The sequence below is a fragment of the Mustela nigripes genome, chromosome 1 (assembly GCF_022355385.1).
Source record: "Mustela nigripes isolate SB6536 chromosome 1, MUSNIG.SB6536, whole genome shotgun sequence".
NCBI lineage: Eukaryota > Metazoa > Chordata > Mammalia > Carnivora > Mustelidae > Mustela > Mustela nigripes.
Window position 1 is genome coordinate 135,902,678 of NC_081557.1, and position 17,341 is coordinate 135,920,018.

Genomic DNA, 17,341 nt, shown 5'->3' on the forward strand with positions numbered 1-17,341 from the left:
AGCCTTTGCTGGAAATGTTGACTTCAAGAAGATATATCCTTAACTTTGATCCAGAAATTAAAGTCATGGTCACTACCACACCTATTTCTGATGCGACACTGAAACGTTGCTGTAGAAAACCCAACTTGCCTACTGCAGTGCCTACTAAGAGAAGCTGCCTCCACAGTAGGAAAAATCTTCCATTCATCTTTTGGAGTACTGCTACCCAGTGTGGTAGCCACTAGACACATGTGGGTACTGAGACTTTGAAGTAGTTAGTCCAAATGCCAATGTATTCTAAGTTTAAAATACACACAGATTCCAAAGACTAAATGGGATAAATGGAATATAAAATATCCCAATATTTAAGTAGTGATTACATGTTGTAATGATATATTGAATATGTTGGATAAAATAAAATGCATTTTTAAAAATTAATTTCATCGTTTTCTTTTTACCTTTTGTAATGGAGTTACTAGAAGATTTAAAATTTCATATGTGGCTTACATTACATTTCTTTTGAATAGGGCTGTTATAGAACTAGTGAGAGTGCATATTTTAGAAGAGCCAATTTCACATCCATAAATTTAGTTGCAAGGAAATCAAGTAAAAGTAGGTTTTAGCTTTCTAGTTCCTGTCACTCAGAAAGACCTCCTAATAGAAAGCTGAAATGAATACTGAACAAACCAAGTCACTGTATTTTCTCCATAAGGTATTTTTTAGTAAAAAGCTCGGGCAACATCTCACAAGGTTAGTTTTCTCTTTGTAATGATTTTTGATAGAATGTGTTTTACCCTAATTTTATTATATTCACTCAATGTTATTTAGAAGATTTACTTTTTTAAACTCCAAGGTACATGAGTTGTTTTCTTTTTATCAACTTTACACTAATTTTCATTTCTTTTTTTCTTGCATTGTTACCAAAGAAGGTGGTGATACACATTTTTTGCTGTTTGAAATGTATTATGATTTTTTTGTGTGTGACCAAAGTATAACCAGCTTTGCTAAAGCCCCAGAGTCATGGGAAAGAAATAGGTTTTTTTTCTGTTGCAACATAAGAAATTTAGTTTGTATGTGTTAATGTCTTTATTTATATTAGTCAGACTATCACTACCAAACTATCACTAGTTATGTTTTAAATACCTTTGTAGTTATGTTTTTTACCTTTTGTTATGTTTTTGTTGTTGTTACATTTTGTTTTGTTTTTGGTCAGACAGATCTGCTAAAATAGGGATGTTTAAAAGTTTTTTTTTTTTTTTTAAGATTTATTTATTTATTTGACAGAGAGAGATCACAAGTAAGCAAGAGAGGCAGGCAGAGAGAGAGAGAGGAGGAAGTAGGCTCCCCGCCGAGCAGAGAGCCCCATGTGGGACTCGATCCCAGGACCCTGAGATCATGACCTGAGCCGAAGGCAGCGGCTTAACCCACTGAGCCACCCAGGCGCCCCGGGATGTTTAAAAGTTTGCAACTTGCTACACATAACTTAAAATTAGGAGATGAAGTAAACCATTTAACAAATAAGCAAAATATAGGTTGGTAAGTCTAACCTAAAAATAAACATAGGGTTTGTCTGCCTGGCTCAGTTACTAGAGCATAGGACTCTTGATCTCAGGGTTGAGAGTCTGAGCCCATGCTAGATAAAGAGATTTCTTTAAAAAAAAAAAAAAAGGTAAAATGAGAACCATGAAAATTTCTGTGTGATGAAACATTCTGTCTGTGGGGCTTGGAAGAAGACACCATATAGAATGAGACATTTTATGTGATTCTTAAAATATGAATAAGATTCGGGGTTATAGAAGAGGGAAAGAGGTTATAGCTCATGAGAACAAATAAGCCAAGTTGGTCTTAAGACAACACAAATGTTTGCTAAAGCTAATGATACAGATTGTCTGGAATGTGAGTTACATTTTGGGAAGAAAAGTTATATATTGAGGAACCATTCATGATTTTGAGAAAGAAATAAATATAGGGTTAAAGGTTTTGGAAGGTTAATCTGGTAACTATTTCCAGGAATTATTCAAAAGTGGAATGTGTGGAGGAATATATTGCCTCAGTTCTTGCTACAGTCATGACAGTGGAAAGGTCAGTTCATTGAATGGAGTATTAAGTACTCCATTAAGGAAATAAATTACTATGAAGGAGTAATTCATAGAATTTAATAAGCAAGATTAACTTTTGTTTTCCAGCAGAAAGGGACAACCAAGGAAAAAGGACAGTAAACACACACAGAGTTCGAACCAGAATGACCAGAGATGCTAAAAACAAATAAAAAATTCATGGGACACCCGGGTGGCTCAGTTGGTTAAGTGTCTGACTCTTGATTTTGGCTCAGGTCATGATCTCAGGGTTGTGGGATGGAGCCACTGTGCACTGGGTATGGAGCCCGCTTAAGATCTTCTCTTAATCTTCATCTCTCTCTCTCTCATTATGCACCACTCCACCTAAAAAAACAAAAAGAAATTAAAGCTACTGAGCTTCATTATTAAAGTTATTCTTAGGTATTTTTTATTGCAAATAAACAGGATGTTGTCGGTCAGAATAGCTTGCAGGCTATTGAGCTTAGCTGGTATCAATGGACTCTGTTCATCTTTATAGGAACCTGATTTCTTCCCATGACAACTAAGCACTCGTATATTTGTTTAATAGAGCATTTGGCTTTTGCTTTCCTTTAGCTAATGCTCATTAAAGAGGTTAGTGAGTTTTACTTACAAAAAAAAATATTATTTGGGCTAAGTTCACATCATGATTTAATTTGGGGGAACAGTCCTTCTAAAACATAAAGTTGAACATCCAATAGAGAAAATACTGGTCTCCAGTAATATATTCGGGGACTCTCTATCTTAGCTCTCTCAGAAACAAGAAGATAGCTCTCCTTCCTTCCTAGGAATATTACACAAATATAGGAGGTAAAAGAGTAAACATGTTTGTTTGTTATTGTCAGCATGTTTCACACATGTCATCAGTTAACATTAACAGATGAATCCACCTAATGATCTGGTAAGATCGGTTCCACCCTTGACTATTTAAATAGTCAAATCATTTTGATTTTCCTCTCACATAGTACTGTTGCAACAGCAAAGTTTATTGAAAGAACAATAAAAGAGCTTTTTATTATAAATTAAATATCCTTTCTAAATGCAACACATCAAATTTAAGTTGTCTTCTTTTTTTTTGCAGATCAAGAGAAGTGGAATTTAAAGTTCTAATACCAACCAATAAAGTATGTACCAATTAAACTTGGATATTTGCATACATTCTCTATAGGTGTCAGCATTGCTTTATAATAGTTCTGTGTACAGAACTATATTCATCACGTCATAAGATTGTGACTTTTATGTTTAACTCAGACTTAAAAATTGGAAGAGCCCATAAGACCTTAAGACATCTCTTGGACTATTATTTTTTAACATAATAAGTTGTGCCTGAATGATTAAATTCCAGTTGGTAAGAAAAATGTATATTTATGTTTCTGCTTTCTGCATGAATAAGTACTTCCAAGGTTTTACATGGCATTCTCTGGGTTTAAAAATAAGATGCTTTGAGATATATGCTATAACCTTCTTAGAACTTCACTCTATTTGGCATCTGTAGAAATGATATTCCATTATTTGTGGTTGAGAGAACAGTTGACAACATTCTATGGTTTGATTCAAAATACAGACACCCCTGCATCGCTGGGTACCTTCCACTGTTCTTAAGGTTCCTGGAAAGAAAGGTCTAGCTTATGATATGCATAGCAAAACCCATGTAACCAGTGTTACAATTGGTGTTGTAAAAATAGTCACAACTTAAAAAAAAAAAAAAAAGAAAAGAATTACATAGCAGAAAATAGTTTGAACTATGTTCCTTTTTTTTTCTGGTTTGAATTACTAGAGCGCACTTACTTAAAATGGAGAGATGTATATAAAATTTACGTTCATACCAAGAGGGTATCTATTCTTGGGGAAATCTCTCATTTCCTGAAGTTACAGTAGAGATTTTATTAATATTTACTACGTTCAAGGCTCCAAAGATTCCGTGATTACTAAGATCCTGAAGTTGTGGAATCTGATTTAATAATGCTTTACACATCTGACCTTGCACCCACAAAGATTCCTGCTAGGTCAGCCTCTGCCCATAGGTACTTACTTAGTGCTGACATAGTTCTCATTCTCGACAGCACTGTGGATACGAGGAGCATGTTAAAAATATTACGGACATGATAACACTTACAAGAGACCCAAATCGCTTGAATTATGTTCAAGTTTGTCATCACAAAATCAAGATTACATATATTTATAGTTATAAATCACTATATACTATAAATTGTAAATGACTACTATAATTGTAAATGTTACAGAGAAAAATCAGAGTCTTAGAAAACATATAGCCAGGTGTAATTATTCAGTGTGGAAATCACTAGGAGCCAGACAAAAAGATACAAAAATTTTTGTTTGCTCAATTGCTTTTTTTTTTCTTTATTTTTTCTTTTAGAGAAAACAGTGCTAGGAGGGATGGGGTGGGGAGGAGAAAATCTTAAGCAGGCTCCTTGCCCAGCCTGGAGGGGAGGGGCTCCGTCTCAGACCCTACCATCACAGACTGAGCCCAAAGGAAGAATTGGGTGCTTAACCTGGTGCTTAATCAACTGAGCCCCCCAGGTGCCCCTACTCAGTTGCTTTAAATGGTACTCTAATAACTAGCGAAGTTACTGGCTTCCTTTTCTTTACATGCGATAGTGTGATAATGTTAGTAAATACTATTCATTTTTTTCTTCAGTAAATGATGCCAAAATAATTTTATAATGTGTTTTACAACTCCTTTTTAGGTAGACTTTCTCTGGAACATCTGAAATAAGGTAGTTCAGGTGTGAAAAAAATCAAGAGCAGTTTCTCTTTAAATACCACACAACATATGGAATCTTGCTTGTAGCTGGCAGTGATCTTGAGGGAAAAAAATCAGAAATTTCCTCCGTATCTCTCCAGAAATTGAATCCTTATGAACCAACTTTGATTATTTTCTCATGTAAAAGTGAAATAAAAATGCAGCTGAAACACAGTACTTAGAGAATGCCACTATGTGCAACTGATGGCCAACGTGAAGACATTTAGAGGGAAACTGTTAGAAAGACACACTCCTTACAGGTCAAGTTTTGTGGGGTGTTGGGGTTTTTTGTTTGTTTGTTTGTTTTGTTTTTTCTTTCCTTAGGTGTGGCCAGAGAGATGAGTCTCTTTTAATTGCTGAGGAATTAACTTTGGAAATAACCTTCCCCCTCCCTGCCCCTCCTCCCGCCCACGCTCCTCCCCCAAGGTGTGTCCCATCCAGTTTGGGCAGGAAGCCACATTTCCCTGGAACTGTCCAAGCCTGGATAGTGTGGAGAGCCACTCCCTGGGGGCTGGAGGACTGCATCACTGACAGCCAGGAAAGCCGCAGGGAACCGCAGAAGACGCTGATGTGCTTGGCCAACCCCTGCATCCCTAGTCCTGAAGAAGGGCGGACCGTCCAAACCAAAACCAAATCCAACCCAAGATCTTTCCTATGTTATTCATTTAATTACAGTTAATTTTTCTTTTTTTTTTTTTTAAAGATTTTATTTATTTATTTGATAGAGAGAGAGAGTGAGAGCAGGAACACAAGCAAGGGGAGTGGGAGAAGGAGAAGCAGGCTTCCCACCAACCAGGGAGCCCAATGTGGGGCTCCATCCCAGGACCCGGGATGGTGACATTAGCCAAAGGCAGACATTTAATGACTGAACCACCCAGGCGCCCCAGATACAATTATTTTATCACACGTTTCAGTGAAAGCCATTCTCTGATACATAAATACTTAGGATGCCAAGAGGATAATATTCTAAAGATTAATGGCCAAATGACAGCAAAATGGTTTTGGTGGTATGAATCACTAGGACACAAGCATCCAGTGTCAGAGCTGGAAAAGACCCATTGTTTTCATTTCTATACGTTAGGAAAACTGAAGTCCAGAAAGGCTTGACCACGAACTGGCAGTTGCTCAGAACTAGTTCCACCACGGTAGAACACCTCTATGTGATTTCAGTGTTCCTCATATATCCATGATACCTACAGATGGATTTTGGATTTGGAATACCCAAATAGCACCAGATTGTGCCACTACCTACAACTAGTTCAGCTTTTTAAGTCCATTAATTTAATTAAAACTCAAAGTAAGTGTGTGTGTTAACTAGTTGTCCCAGATCAAATAAGCTACCTTTGGGGAAATTTTACATTTTTAGTGAAACATAACATTTTTATGTAAAAGCAGCTTTAAAAATTCAGTTGGGTAACTGGGGAAATTACTAAATTTAGCCCAATCCTTTGTGTTTATGTATATTGTAAAACTATTTTCAACCCAGACTTATTTTTTTCTTAAAGAATTTTTCAGTATTTTTGGTTGTAACTACTTCAGTCTTTGGGAGAGATGTAATTATAAACATCCTTTCACAAAATAGAAACATAATGGAATTTTTGTGTGATGATCCATGTATTTTATAGAAATTTCCATAATGTTCTGTTGGTACTTAAAGCAAAAACCACATCCTAGAAATATTTCACTGATAGGCCTATTCTTAGACCAATGTTTCATATCATATTTGCAATTCATACATGAGACTTCATTTCTGATACTTACTAAACCATATTTTCATTGTCTATTAAACAAAACTCTTAAAGTGTTTGGTTAAATTTTGAGTAATACTCATTTTTCCTCCTGGCAACAAATCTCAGTTGAACTGGTTTATTTGGAGGTTGCCTCAAATAATTAGAAGCTACTAGTGAGGTTCTGTGTGGTATATATGAATGCATATCCTGTGATAATAAAATCTTTTCTCTGCCACGGTTGTGTTCTTATGGGTGACCATGAGTCCTAGTTTCTCCCAGTTAGTCCCAGTTTATTCCTATTGCTCCAGTGTAGTCCTATCCCTGTCACTTTCGAAAGTATCTCAGTTTAGATGGTAACTGATATGTTTACTATAGCAATATTGCAATAAAAATATAGTATTTACAATCCTCCTATACAAAAAAGATACTATACACAAAAGATAAAATACGGATGAAATCCTGTTTAGAGTTTGCTATGTGAGTCGGATGTTGCTGCTGTAATTTAAAACTGAATCTCTTGTCACCTCTACCTAGCTGTTCTATTATTATTCATAGTTACAATGAGGTTATTTTGAGGGTCAACACGTTATTTGTTCTACAAAGGTTTCAATTTAGCCTTAGGAAAGGTTACTTGGGATTCCAAGGTCAATGTTGCTAATAATCCTTATCTTTTCTCTCTAGAAAGTTCTGACTAGTTTCCAAAAATCTATATGCTGTGGTTTCTGACCTTCCTTCATTACCAAAGAACACAAAGCTGTTCTGCTTTCTCCTTTTTTCCTTATCATAAAAGAACATCTGAGGGAGTTCTGAGTTGAAAGAGCTTTCAAACATTGGCCAGAGTCTTCAGACAGTTGGCAGAACAGTAAAAATAGCTCATTTACATCAGCCTCTGTATCAGGGATATTTAAAAATTAGTAATATATTAATTTTTACTGTAGCATATTATGTGAGCTTATAATCTTGAATTATTTAACTTGTGGTTTGGGGATGATCAAAGTTGATCATAAAGAATAATTCACAGAGCAATATGTAATTACACATTGTTCTAACAATATAAGAGAAAAAATGATATCTCTATTGTTGCTGGATATTATATGATGGTTGATAATTATTATAGTACTAATTTGCTAACTGAGCTTTGGCAAAGGAGCATCTTTTTTCTTCCTATATGACCGTGGTGCACATTTTAGGAGTCAAAGACGTCTTGGCACTAATGTTCTTTAATGAAGAATGTACTTTCCTGTGGGAAGTCCAAAGACTCTTCTACCTAGAATTCCCCAGGATTGCTACAGATTAACAGTCTTTGTCAGTCCATGTGTATGTGATGTGTGGTGTGTGTGTGTGGTATATGAGTGTGTACACGGTAAGTGGTGTGTGTGTTGTTTGTGACTGTACGTGGCTATGTGCGTGTGGGAAAGGGAGAGAAAGAAAAAAGGGCTTTAAACACATTCGTATCTGAATGGCTCTTCCAACCTAACCACCATGGCAGCTCACAGAGCAAGAGATGATTTAAGAGAAAAAATAAAAGGCCTTTGAATTAAAAGATAAAAGTTTATGACAGAGAAAATGAATCCACTTAGAATGTTAAAGTATACTAATATTCTTGGTATAAGACATTTTTAGATAAGAAACAAATATATGTATAATTTTTCATATGAAGAAAATTCATGATCAAAATATTTCATTTGAGGGGCACCATGTTAACACAAAAACTCAATTGGAGGCCTACAAATCAGAGTTCAATTTGAAACATAAAAAAATTTAAATGTCTTAGAGTCAAAATTGTATTCAATGCAAAATATCAACTTTTTAATCAAGCCATAGCAAACAATCATGTCAAACATCAGAAACCATATGAGTAAATAAAAATTAGAGATAATGTGAGGAGATAGGTTTGCAGAACTTCACATCTCAAAGAGATAATGAGACTCAACCTCCCTAAATTCACAAAGGAGAAACATGAAGGTTAAAAATGAACAAGCAAAACTATGCCATTGAATGGCTTATGACATTACCTTCATTTTTTGGCTCAGAAAATGAGGCATCATACTGCTGCTGCCCCTCGGAAGAATTTGTTACTTGAACTGTAACCCCTGGAGGATTTTACTAGTTACCAAGCACATTTAGATATGGCCTTAAGAAATACATATACTGCCAACAGGTCTTTGGGGAGAAGGACGATATACGACCGTGAAGCTGGGCAGCTGGGTTGCCTGGCTCGCTCAGGGTGGAACACCGCCCCTTCACAGAAGCTGGGCAGCTGGGGATACCTGGCTCACTCAGGGTGGAAGGCCGCCCCTTCACAGAAGCCGGGCAGCCATAACGCCCGATCAGCTCAGGGTGGAATGAAAACTGCCTGCTTCCCTTATCCGTTATCACTCCTTTCTCTTCCCAAAGGTGCCCGTTGTTAGTTAGATGAGTCCTTTGAATGTGCTTGTTTAACTATAAACTTTATCCTCCTCCTCCTTGCTTGTCTGCAAGACGGGATTAACATTTGACCTTCATCAATCCTTCTATTGGCTATTGTTTTCTATCTAATAAAAGTGAGACTGTGGAGTTGTTCCTGGCTGCAGTCCTTTTCAACTGTTGTCCCCTGCTCCCAGTCTTTTGCAGCTGACTTGTTTGTGCCTAATTCTTCTCTCATCACCTTCGCCAACTGGAAGCGGCATCAGACAAACGCCTTGACGTCTCCAAGTGTGGTGTTTTATAAGATTGTTTGCCTAGTATTTCTCTGTACCACTTTCAGTGTCCTTTAACTCTCATAACATTTTTAAAACTCTAAACTCAATTATGAAGATGAACACTAATATGAAAGGGCAGAGCCTAATCTGGCTAAGTGTCAAGATTGAGTAAAACACAAAAAAAGTAAGACAAGATTACAATACTATTTAAGAGATTCTTGAGTAGGAACTATATAGCTATCTTGATAATTTCATTAATATCATAATTGCTATGACTTCAGCTTTGGCTTTCCCTTGTATCTCCATACGGTCTTCTTGGAAATCCTGACATACTTGGGAATGGTCAACATTGGCCTCTGTCTTAAATTCCTAAGATTCACACAGCTGTAGCTTCTCCCAGGATTTACCCTTGTGCTCCTACCCTCCCACTCCCATCAGTGGACCCCAGGCTCTCAAAAGGTCACTGAGAGAAGAACTGGCTTCATTTTTTCCTTCCTGGGTTCTTTGAAAGACTCCAATGGCTCCTGATTATCCAGAGCCATTGAGGACAGGTCATTGGTTAGCTTAGAGGAGACAGATGCCAAGAACTGAGAGCTGAGAGCTAAGAAGGTGACACTGTTTCCAGACTTTTCCTCCAAGCAAGGCATTTTGAGCCTAGATTTTCTAGATAGTTAGACAGTCATTTGTTGTATGTATTCCACATGTTTATCAGCAACATATAAATCTGCTGCAAATATACTGAATAATGTCTTGCTCTATAGGTTGGTAAGAAAAGGTTGAAAAACTCCTCTGACATTTAAAGAAGTAGGAATTTTTCTCATCATGTTGACCTAATTATATCAATATGCATACCAACATTTTTAATAATAATTATATCGCACATAACATTAATATGTATATTGGTAGAGCATTTTCCTGTGTATTTATATATTTTAAAAAATAGTCTCAAAATTTGGTGTATCTTAGAGCCTGATACAAAAAAAGCAATTTTGTTTTATTTTAATAAACACAGAAAAACCCATTTTCTTCTATGTAAGAAAAAAGCACAAGAATTTTCAACCAGGTAAATTTTTGTTTTCTCTCTGTTTTTAAGTTTCATTTAATTCATTTTGAAGAGCTGGGACCTCTTCAAATTACTGTACTCAACTTCCACATACAAGGCTAAGTTCTTGCTAAGAAAAAGCTTTCTGTCTAATTAATATGAATATCTAATAGCAAATTCCAATTCATCTTCACAATTTATGAATTTTTTTAGATTATGATAGAAATACACTGTTTTTCTGGTAAGGAAAACTGACTATCTGTTGGAAGAACGGATCCGAATAATTGCTCCAAAACTGGCAAATTTGAAGCCAGGAGCTTCTAACCTTGTTAAAGACAGGGACTAATTCATTGTAAACAGATGTATGTATGTGTAATGAGAGACAGAGGGAGACTCAAAGACCCTGATAGAGGAAGTTTTGGCAAAATAGAAGCCCATTTTCAAAACTAAGTTTTTTATTTGTAATTGAAAAAATAGAGATGTATAAATTGATTTACAAACATTGGCAATTTTTGAAAAAGTGTAAAGGATTTCAATTCTAAATTAATTTAAATTTTTCTGGCAAAAGGTTTTCTCAAGACTCATCACTAATTATGATTTTTTTGAGTGAATATTACTTAGTTTCTTTTTTATAATTGTTTATTAAATTCTTAAGTGTCATCTTTAGGAATTACAACCTGGAGAAAAATAATTTGTAATAATTCCACATATTTGGTAGGCATGCAATAAATTTTCACTGATCATGAATCCACACCATATGACTCTAGACTCTGGCATCTCACACTACATTTGGCTGAGTAGTTGAAAGAAGAATGTCAAGTATACTTCTTTCTTAATTCATTCTGTTATCTAACCTAAATAATTTATAGGTCTTTTTTTTTTTTTTGTAAGATTTATTTATTTGAGAGAGAGTGAGCACAAGTGGGATGAGGGTCAGAGGGAGAGGCAGATGCTTCTCAGAGACCCAGTGTTGGACTCAATCCTGGGACTCCAGGATCATGACCTGAGCTGAAGACAGGACTGAGCCACCCAAGTGCCCTAATTTATAGGCCTTTTAATGAATAATAGCAACGCTAATTTTTCTTCCCTTATAAGAAAGCAGACATTTTTTGTGTGTTACAGAAAAGAGAACAGACAGATTCACATGGCTACTCATCCATGTAGATTTGAAAGTGTATATGCTAGTGTATGCTCATATCAGTGTGTGTGTGTGTGTGTTCAAAAAAGACTTGTCAAGAAGACTTGTTTGGTTGACATAGAGAAGACAGCACTTATTCTTCAGGTAATTTTCACTAACTTCCCTAACTCCTCTAGAGTTTTCAAGAGAATATTTTTGTTCTGAGATCAATGGTTTTATTTTGGATCTTCATTAGGAAGATCTTTTAACAAAACAGTATCCAAATAAATGTAGACCCCTTTAAAAAAAAAAAAAGAAGAAAAAGAAGAAGAAAAAGAAGGCTGTGCAAAGCATATTGAATTCATTTCTTTATTTTTTTTCCCTCAAATAGTCAAAACTCACAAATGATTTAAGCCAGCAGATAAAACCCTAGAGCATATTTGGCCCCGGAAATAAAATCCTCTCGTATATTTGGCCGTGGATAACTTGAACACACTGAGTTTATCCTATGGACACAGCCAGTGATAACAAACCATTCATAAAGCAGACCCAGGACAGGCATGAGAAGCAAATGAGAGGTATCACAGACTCTGACACTTGAAAAATTTTTTGTACCAGTTATGCTCACTCTTCCCACCTCCAATCACAAAACCATTTTTTCAGTTGCTCTTTATCTAATATTGTTTAGGACAGATCATCTTGCAACAGGAAAACTTGGATTACCTTTTTTTTTTTTTTAAATGGGCTTAAAGCCTAAAGCTCAAATGGAGGTGACAGCACAGAGTACAAATTTCTGACGCTATTGGAAAGAAAAGCAATTAATTTATAAATACTTTTTAATCTTAGTATCTTGGCAAAATGTCAAGCTTTAGCAAATGTTAAATGCCAGTTTTTTTAGCCTATGGTCTTGAATTGTTACTGTTTTATTAGAGGTTATCAGTCTGACCTAGATTACTGGTATGAATGATTTGATAAGTACATCTATGACTTATTCTTAAGAAAAAAATATACATTGTTTAAAAATCTCATTTACTAGACTAAAAAACATTAAATAGTAGTGGCAGTAATTCATGAGAGCATGTTTTATTGACAAAAGGTTTTTTTTAAGTGCATTTCTCTTTAGGTTGAAAATTTTGATTTTGTATTTACTTATTTTTGATAAAACCTAGTGCTTTATTTGTTTTATTTTTTTATTGCTTTTTGTAAATGACCATCCCTGAGTTAATAGTTTACATATTGATGTTCTATTTAGATTATATAGTATATATAGGATGTGTGATTTCTCAAAGAGGTATTGAGTTGGGGGAACCTGGGTGGTGCTGTCTGTTAAGTGCCTAACTTGGTTTTGGCTCAGGTCATGATCTCAGTGTTGTGAAATCGAACTAGGTGTCAGTATCCATGTTCAGCAAGGAGTCTGCTTAAGACTCTCTCTCCCTCTCCCTCTGCCTACCCCCTCTGTTCTCTCTCCCTCTGTCTTTCTCAAATAAATAAATAAATAAAGAGAAAGATTAAATCGAAGTTATGGAAGATGGAATTTGTAATTCTTAGTAGTCCTGTAATTTGAATACAGTTTTAATATACCTCTTTTCTTGATTGTATTTATGTTTTAGAACTCTGGCTGACAGGTAAGAAAGCAGGGAAGAAGAAGTATTTTTTTTTAAGTTTTTATTTATTTATTTGACACTGAGAGAGAGATCGCAAGTAGGCAGAGAAGCAGGTAGAGAGAGGAGGGGGGGAAGCAGGCTCCCTGCTGAGCAGAGAGTCTGATGTGGGGCTCGATCCCAGGACCCTGTACCATGACCTGAGCTGAAGGCAGAGGCTTAACCCACTGAGCCACCCAGGTGCCCCAAAGAAGAAATATTTTAGTAGAAAATTCTGTTGCATGGGACTTCTAAATAAATAATTTTTTGTTACATTTTGAGAATGCTTAAATACTGAAATCTAATATAAACTTAAAGTCAGGTCCTTCTCTTTTTTATTCTACCACATGTTCTTAAAATAGAACAAGTTATTTTTATCATTTTATAATCAAGTGATAGGATATTTTTGCTGTTCCAAAATCCCAAATTAGACACTCCAGAGACAGAAGTATTTTTATTTACAGGCTGAGTATAAATAAGGAAGACTAAGTCTCAGACCTTTGCCTTCATGAGAAAGCAATTTTCAAAGCATTTATTCCATCTGATCATTTAGAGTGTTCCCTAGGGAAGAGAAATCAATAAAATTGTGTTATCTCAGAAGACTCCATATATATTTTAATACTTTCACCTGTTGGTAGATTGTTTCAATTTCAAAGTTTTATGCAAAAGACTATATTGAACTCTTGCAATATAGTCCATTCTGTGCCATTCTATCTGCAAAACTGTTACTTAAATTTAGTGTCTTTGGTAGCTTTTGGAGCTGCAAGTTTGCTTATTTGCCTATGTTGCTACAGAAATATTATTCCATAAGTTTACATAAGACATTTTCCCCAAGGTCCTATAATATCTTTAAATATAATGATATAATATAATATAATGTAATTAAATATTATAATATCTAATTCAAAATAATATTATCTAGTAAAGCCCTGCATTTATTTGTAATCTTTCCAATACTTTTGTTCCTGCTAAAAATATATCACCTTGTAAAATAATACTTAAATATTTTTATTCCTAGACAGAACATAGTCTTTTTCAAACTTAGAAAAAACAGAATCCCAGGGTATGGTATCTGTCAGAGACATATTGAGCTGTGCTCCCATTTACTATAAAGCCTGGATAGAATTTCCCTTAGCTGCTATAAATATTTCAGGACTTCTGCAAGCTAAAATATCCCCAAGTCAGATGAGACTGTTATCACTTTTAACCAAGTTAAAACAGATCACACTTAATTATAGCCTTAGTTGTCACCGTAGAGAAAATTCTAATAATTTAAATGATGGTAATAGCTACCATTTAGACACTATACTAGATCTCATTTAATCTATACAACAGTAACTATTAGGTGGGTACTAAAATTTTCCTGTTTTCCAAACACAAAATAGTCCTAGGTTGAGCATTTGTCCTAGTCATACATATCTAATCTTGTCCATTCCAGAGACTGTAGTCTTTACCACCATCATATATTTTCCATGTTTCCCATCGTAGATGGCTTTAAATTAATTTATAGTCCAGAACTATTTATCTTTAAATATCTGGAAAAGTGAGAGAAGATGCACTGAGAGTTGTCAGTATCTTGTAAATGGGCATGGAAGCTCAAGACAAAGTAAGCAAGTTTTTATGCCTAAATATAATTTAAAATGGAAGTTTTGGGGGCTCCCGGGTGGCTCAGTAGGCTGAGTATCCGTCTGCAGCTCAGGTCATGATCCCAGCGACCTGGGTTCAGGTCCTGTATTGGACTCTCTGCTTGGCAGGGAGGCCGCTTCTCCCTCTCCCTCTGCCTGCCCCTCCCCTTCTTCTTGTGCTCTCTCTTTCTCAACTAAAGAAATAAAATCTTAAAGAAAAAAAATGAAGTGGAAGTTTTGAAAAGGAGAGAAGAAATTTCCATTTACAATGAAGCTGTTCCAGAAGGACCACCTTAAACTTCCATTGTTGATGCTGTGACTATGTGTGTGCATGTGTGTTTAGGCTACTCAGTGAGCAACCAACCTCAGAAATTTGGCTCTGATCCATCCTCTGCTGCCAATAGAGACCTGGCCGGAAAATGAACTCCATTAATTAAAGTGCAGAGTCAAACATGGTTTTATTCAGAGGGCCAGACACAAGTCAGAAAACATGCGTGATATCTTTCACATTAGATAAAAAAGGATGAACAGAAGTTAAAATCTGACATATAAACAATTGTTTAAGTTTTACTGAGAAATGTTCCAAACTGTCTAAACCTGAAGGAAAGTGTTTTTCAAGCAATGTGTATATAATTAGTATAAATTAGTATCTAATACAATTAAACCCTTCTATTTTACTTAGCTACAATACAGTGTGAATCCAAGAAAAGCGGGGAGAGGCAATAATGGAAGGCAAGAAGGCACATAGGAAGGGAATCCAATGGGGTTTACACAAAAAGATGGGACATTCTCAACAGGGAAGAACTTGAGGTTGAAGTAACAGGATAAGTGTTTCTCTGGCATTCAAGGGCAGGGGAAGGGTGGGATAAAGAGCTAAAATACTAAATATTAACACTAAACAAGAAATAAATTTTAAGTGTATCATTAAAGTTTTTAAGTTTCTAAAGATGAGCTTTTGGGGTTTTTTTGAAAATAGTAAGGAGCAAACTCAAAAAAAAAAAAGAAAGAAAGAAAAAGGTACCTATAGTTTGCTTCACTCCTAGCACAGCACTGTCTGTTTTTTGCATAATCCAGAACAATGTAGCTCTGGGCAAGGGAGCTCCAAGGATACAGAATGTCTTGGAGGATAGTATGCACACTGTTGGTGGCACACACATCATGTGAGAGAGGAGTCTGCCCATCAGAGAGGGATGTTGGTTCTGTGAGAAAAAAATGCGATAGTCTGTGAATTATTTAATTTTAACTGAGAAGGTGTTTGTTCCTGGTTCACAGTAAGGCAGATGGGATAAGGAAGAGAGTGTATTTGTATATCTAAGTAGTTCTGAAGATATTAGGACAAATCAAACCATAATGCAAAACATACACTATGAGTTGCTTCTACATATCCTTTCAATACTAACTTCCATTCTTTTTTTTTTTTTACTAACTTCCATTCTTAATACAGTAATATTTCTTGTGACTCTTGTCTCCCAACTTGGTTTGCTAAAATGTAGTTTACTCAGCCAAAACCAAAGCATTTTCTTTCTTAAAATGATCTATAAAATCATTTCATCCACTATGAAAAAATACACTTGAAAAAATACAGAGGAAAAAATTGTTCTTTTAATAGCATTTTCAGTATGAATATTGTTACCATAATTGATTTTTAATTATAAACTTGTACATAAATAAAAAGAGAGGTTTGATTGTTATGGGAAACTTGAGCCAATGGACATCCATAGTTTGAGTTTAGTTCCTCTTAAAATGGTAACTAACCATAAACTCTACAACATTATCAATAAAACATCTAGCATTACATGGTCTGCTGTAGAGAGAAATTTAATACCCTCTTTCTGTCCTAGGGATAATTGAATTTAGAATGAAAACACCTCAAGAGAGATAAAATGTCACCCTTCATGAGAATACTTCTTTTTTAACTGTTGGGAGGTGTTCTGAGATTGAGGGCATCCTTGTGCGACATTAACCTCCTGACGATCGATTTAATTCATCTAGCCTGAATTAATAGTGAGAAATAAAATAAATCTTAGGAAAATAATAGCATAATTGGCTCCTCTTTTTTTCTTGCTGTTCTTTTGGGGACTAGAGATAGGGGAGGAGTCAAAATTTTGTGAAAAGTCCATTTATTTGTTCGTTTATTTATGTACTTATTTATTTATTTATTTGAAATGTCTGCTTTAAAGGGAAACTTCATAAATAGGATCTGAATCTATATTTAGTGCTTTGTGATCAAGATTTTACAAAGAATCAACAATAAGCCAACATAGGCATGTATATATAGAATTTTTTTTTTTTTTTTTTTTTTTTTTTAAGAAATAGAGGTAAGATCAGGCATTGGAGTTGTCATTTGCTTTGTCTTTTTACTTTTATTTGTTTTCCCTTCACCTTCTAGTTGCTTACCCTGATTAGGTGGATTAATCCAGGGACAAAATGTCTCATTTACAAAGAAGACTGCATCAGTGTCTAATAATTTCAGAATTGTCTGGAGAAAAAAAATCTAAGCATTTATTCAGCAACAAGTTAATTGTATATTAGGCAGTGACTTTTCTGGCACTAGGAAAAGAAAATTTTAATTACCTTTAATATTGAAATATATTTCTCCAGCCCAAATTTACTGGATTACTCAATTTCCTGTCTTTTGAATTGCTTGTTTTGTTTTGTTTTGTTTTG